Source organism: Saccopteryx leptura, chromosome 10 (genome assembly GCF_036850995.1).
Source record: "Saccopteryx leptura isolate mSacLep1 chromosome 10, mSacLep1_pri_phased_curated, whole genome shotgun sequence".
Lineage (NCBI taxonomy): Eukaryota > Metazoa > Chordata > Mammalia > Chiroptera > Emballonuridae > Saccopteryx > Saccopteryx leptura.
In genome coordinates this window covers 30,961,958-30,967,716 of record NC_089512.1, presented here as the reverse complement: position 1 = coordinate 30,967,716, position 5,759 = coordinate 30,961,958, and the positions used below count along the sequence as shown (strand labels likewise).

Genomic DNA, 5,759 nt, shown 5'->3' with positions numbered 1-5,759 from the left:
CTAAAGTGCTACCATCTATATCACACGGCCTCCCCAAATTTGCTAAAAAGGAAGAGAGGGGAGTATCATTCAGAAAAGATTTTACAGGCCAGAACTGGAGGTGTCTTACAGCTCTTCCGCCACCATTCCACTGACCATAAATCAGTCACCTGACTTCCGTCTAACTGCCAGGAGGCTCTGGAAAATATCTCCCTACTTTCTGAAGAAAATTATAACATGGATATTAATAAATACCAATATTCTCTGTTGGAGGGTCTAGAGATTCAGCCGTAGGTGGTCGGTTCCAGGAACCGATAAGACTCTTATCATTATGGGAAGGAAATGAACAGTAATAAAATAGGTGAGTTAACTGTATGGTATATTAAATGGGGATAAGTACTAAGTATAAAACAAATGCACCCAGGTAAGGAGGGTAGGAAGTATGATGGGACCCAGAGCCCATTTTAATATGGCAGTGAGAGAAGCCTTCCCTGAGAAGGAAACCTTCGAGAAAAGATCTGAAGGAGATGAGGGAGTTAGTGGATATCTGGGGGAAGAAAATTTCAGGCAGAAGATATTGCAAGTCCAAGAGCCCCAAGGCCCCAGTGTGGCTGGCATGTTAGAAGAACCAAGTGAGGTGGTGGTGGTGGTGCTGGTGGGGAATTAATAGGAGAGAACATCAGTGAGGTATAAAAGAGTCAGACTTTAGAGTGCTTTTAGGTAATTTTGAGGGCTTCAGTTTTTGTTTTTTTTTTTTTAACTGTGATGTGTATTTTATTTGAACTCAAAACACATAAATGTACATTTAGTCAGAAAAATATGGAACGCTTCACGAATTTGCGTGTCATCCTTGCGCAGGGGCTATGCTAATCTTCTCTGTATCGTTCCCATTTTAGTATATGTGCTGCCAAAGCGAGCACTGAGGGCTTCAGTTTTTTTTTCGGCTGGGACAGGGAATATTTGAGGAAAATATGACATGCACAGGCCTACTTCTTAATGATTTCATTCTAGTTCCTTGATTGAGAATAGACTGTAGAGGACAGGAGTAGACACAGGTAAACTCATTAGACCATTGCAATAATCAAGGTAAAATTGGTAGCAGTAAAGGTGATAGAAAATGATTAGATTACACCAGGGGTCGGGAACCTTTCTGGCTGAGAGAGCCATGAATGCCACATATTTTAAAATTTAATTCTGTGAGAGCCATACAATGACCTGTGAACATTACGCATTATCCAATAAAAATCTGGTGTTGTCCCGAGGACAGCTGTGATTGGCTCCAGCCACCCGCAACCATGAACATGAGCGGTAGGAAATGAATGGATTGTAATTCATGAGAATATTTTATATTTTTAACATTATTATTTTTTTATTAAAGATTTGTCTGTGAGCCAGATGCAGCCATCAAAAGAGCCACATCTGGCTTGTGAGCCATAGGTTCCCGACCCCTGGATTACACAGACATTCTGAGGGAAGAGTCCACACGATTTGCTGATTGATTAGAGAAGTATGGTGGAGAGAAGAATTAAGTATATGTTAAATTTGACATGGTGATTAGGTATTCAAGTGGAAATCTGAGAAGGCCCTCAAGAGGTCTAGCTGAAGATACAAATTTGTTAGTTAACAGACCTTATCAGATGAAATCCCCTGAGGCAATCAGCGAAAAGCTCCAAAGTCTGGACTTTGAGGCACTCCATCATTCCAAGGTTGGATAGATGAGAATTCTCTACCAAAGGATGTAGAGAATAAGTGGCTAGTGAGGTAGAAATAAAACCAGATGGAAGCTAAGGAAAGGAAACAATTTGAGAAGGAAGAAATCAAATGTAACAAATGTTGCTGATAGATCAAGTAAAACAAGGATCCAGATTTAGAACAAGGTCATTTATGACCTTGACAAGAGCTTTGTTCCCATCAAGTGGTGAGAATAAAACCGAGCTAGAGGGTTTCAAAGATAATTTGTTGAAAGGAATTGGGGATAATGAGTGTAGATACTTGTTTTGCTGTAGAAAGAAGGAAAGAAATAAGATACTGGCTGAAATGGAAAGTGGGTTAAGAGATGGTTTTCTTCTTTAGATATGTACATGTTAACGAGAAAGATTTTGTAAATAGGAGTTGTCACTGTTAGGAGAGAGTTGGGAAATTTCTAGAGCAGTTTCCTTAAGTGGACAAAAGCAGATTGGGTCAAGTGCACAAGGGAAGGGCTTGACCTTTCCTGGCAGAGGGGATGCCCATCAGTATCAGCAGGGAAGACAATAGCACTGCATGACCCAGATCCAGGTAGGTGGGGGCTGTGGGTGTGAGAATTCTTGGAGCATCTCATCTGATGGCCTCCAACTCTTCAGTAGAATGAGAGTGAGGACAAAGACAGAATTGTTAGTTATGTGAGGAGAGGGTGAGAAATAAAAAAAATGGTCACCTAGGAAAGCAGGAGAGTGAATGGACTGAGGAAATGTAGTATGATTGTCCAGCTACGGTAAAGGCTCTCTTGTGGAGAGTGAACAGGAATTTAAGTGAGGCAAGTCAGCAGTCCTATGTTTATTTCCAGCTTCATTTAGTTTCATGGGTGCAGGTGAGGATAGGAGGAGAGTTGGATTTGACTAGAGTTGCAGTTTTCAAGTGAGTAAGTGAGAGAGAGAGGAGAGAGAGAACAAAGGAGATGAAGGCATATGCAAAGAAATGATTCTAGTAATTGGCAATAGAATTTTACCTGGATAAGAAGAGAAGTGAAGGTATAAAGAATTAAGAGGCAGTTTCAAAGGTAGGATCAACTGATTGTAGATGCCTGCGGTGAGTTAGAGTATTAGAGAGTATAAACTTGAAAGATTAAAAATGGTGAACAGAGAGGGTGAATTAAGAAGAGGTTACAAATTTTGATAACTACAAGGTCTAGGTCATACATGCCTGACATGATTGAGAGAAGGGCTAACTGACAGAGAGTGATGATGGGTTCAAGAAAATGAGAAAACAGGGTTTTGGAATTAGCATCTGCCTGGATATTGAAATGACTAAGAATTATAATAGGAGTAGTTTTGCAGTTAATAACACCGTGTCAGGAACCAAAATGACCAATAACTTCGAAAGGGATGACCTGCTAGCCCATAGCTGATAGGAGAAAGAAGGGGTGGTCTCTAGTGCAATGTGATGACAAGGAGTTCAGAGCTGGAGAGTGTTGGAAGGTGGTAAGAGGATTAAAGAGGTTACCTACTTCACAGCCACGCTGGTGGTGGTATACAATGGGTGAAAAAGAAAAGAGGGTCTCCAGGACAGTGCCTGGTTTTAGTTGGAAAAACAAGATACATAAGAAGACACTGAGAATGTTGGAGATTTTGATGAGTTTCAAAGACCACTGTGGAAGGGATCGAGTTACACACATCTGATGAAGATTAGAATTTGGGGATAGGGATTCCAGCTAAAATAAAGGACACTAAATTAAGTTTGAAATTTAGATAAACAGTGATTACCTTTTTGTACTTGTACCCACCCTCATCTCACCATCCCTCATTTCTGTTCCCTGTTATCCACTAATTTATTCATCTCTATAGTTTTGTCATTTTGAGAATGTTATTTATATGGCTTCATACAATGTATAACCTTCTATGATTAACATATCTTACTCAACTAAATGCCCTTAAAGTCCAGCCAGGTTGTTGCATGGATCACTCATCCATTACTTTTTATCACTGAATTCCATTGAATGACAATGCTAAAGTTTGTCCAACCATTTGCTCATCTAAGGACACTTGAGTTGTGTTTGCACTCAATGTTTATATACTTCTAAAATTCACATGTTGAGGCATTAACATAAATGATGGTATTTGGTGGTGGCATCTTCGATTTAGAAGAAGTCATGTGTAATTAGCCCAAGTTGACTAGAACAGGTTATTTTCAGTATTTGGCCCTTAAAAATCAAGTTGCTATGAACATTTTATGTACAAAATTGCAACACTCTTCTTAAAGTCAGTTTTCTTCTAGGCTTCCTTAAAATCATAAATTTAGTGTTCTTATTGTGTTCTTTTACCTGACTTAAAATAAATAAATTTTTAATTATTAAAACTGCAAAAGAAATATCCATCCATGGAAACAACATTGAGCCACACCCTGTGGAATGAAATGCACATAACAACAGTATGGATGACTCTTACACATAGAATGCTGAGTGAATAAAACCAGTCACAAAAGTTTGATTTTATTTATGCAAAGTGCGAAGAAGCAGTTAATGGATATGGTCAGAAGTCTAAATAGTGATTATCCTCGAGGAGAGATCATCCCTGGTTTTGGGGTGTTATATGTGTTCTGATATTTGATCTAGTTCATGGTTTCAGTAGTCGGACAGTGAAGATTCATAGAGCAGCACACTTGAGATGGGTGCACTTTTCTGAATGTCTAACTACCCCATTGAAGTTCAAAACGTGGACTTCAGCAGGTGATTCAAAGGCTTCCCTAATGGTGGTCCTCTGGTTCATTGCTTGAATCCATGATTCCATTTAAAGTTGCAATTATCAATAACATTTTATTTTCTAATGCTCCCTGAGAGAAAAGGGGAGAGAAGCATTTCAAGCTAGGTGGCTTGGACAAACTCTCACTAATTTACTTATAGTGGTAGCATTGATTTCATCTGTAATTCTTTTTTTCCTGTAATCGATCTCACTGTCAAAAGCCAACCTGAGAACAATGGAATGGGTAAGTGGAATTTTTATTTATTAAAAGGGCAACATCTCAGAAATGAAATTATAATTTAGTTGGGATAAATTGTCTTATAACTTCATTTTTTTTTGCATTAAAGCTATAATTGAGGGGCATTATATGCTGTTTATCACTGCAATGAAAATGTAGTCAGAATGAACTTCTCGAGGCTGTTAAACTGCCTCTTATTAGCATTGAAACTATACTCACAGCCCATTATCTTGGGCTATATTTTTTGGTATAAGGAAATTGCTATCAAAGTGTACTTAATCTGAAAGGAATTGGATTATAATTGGAGTCTTTGTGAAAGGGGAGTTAAAATTATTCAGTACTATCACAAGGTAGCGATGTAGTTTTGGCATATTAAAAGAATGTAGCAGAGGCATTGGAAGGGCACATTGGTTATCACCCTTTGATGTCAAACGATGCTCTGCAGTTTTGATCCTAATCAATCTGTATAGCAAAAGAGAGAAATATGTATTTATCAATTCACCTGACAGGCCTGATTTTTCAAAGAGCATTGCAGTTTTCATCATGTTCTGTTATCTAAACATATGTACCACTTGGTTCATCTTCACAAGGAATGTTAGAACCTGCGAGTAGGAATTTCTGGACTTGCAACACAGTAGGTATTTCATAAATGTCATTAAGTAAAATCAAGTCACCAACTGATCTGAGTAATGTACTCCTGAATAGATTATTTCTAAGGTAACAAAATGATGAATGGAAGATTTTTTTCTGTCATTTATATATTATGATATGCCTTGGCCATTTGGCTCAGTGGTAGAGCATAGGCCTGATGTGTGGATGTCCCAGGTTTGATTCCTAGTCAGGGCACACAGGAGAAACACCCATCTACTTCACTACCCCTCCCCCTCTTACTTCTCTCTCTCCCTCTCTCTCTTTCTTTCTCTCCTGAAGCCATGGCTTGGCTGCAGAGAATTGGCCCCAGGCACTGAGGATGGCTCCATGGCCTCTGCCTCAGGCTCTAAGAATAGTTCAGTTGCCAAGCAATGGAGCAACACCCCAGATGAGCAGAGAGCATGGCCCTAGAGGGGGCTTGTCACATGGATCCCAGTTGGGTGCATGCGGGAGTC

At 39.3% G+C, this 5,759-nt stretch overlaps 1 non-coding gene across 1 annotated transcript; it reads right to left on the bottom strand.

The window, feature by feature from the left end:
• Nucleotides 1–792: 792 nt before the first annotated feature.
• On the bottom strand, nucleotides 793–899 carry LOC136382648 (U6 spliceosomal RNA). Its single transcript, XR_010747274.1, has one exon. It is a non-coding gene; the product is annotated as a U6 spliceosomal RNA (small nuclear RNA).
• Between the last annotated feature and the right edge of the window lie 4,860 nt (nucleotides 900–5,759).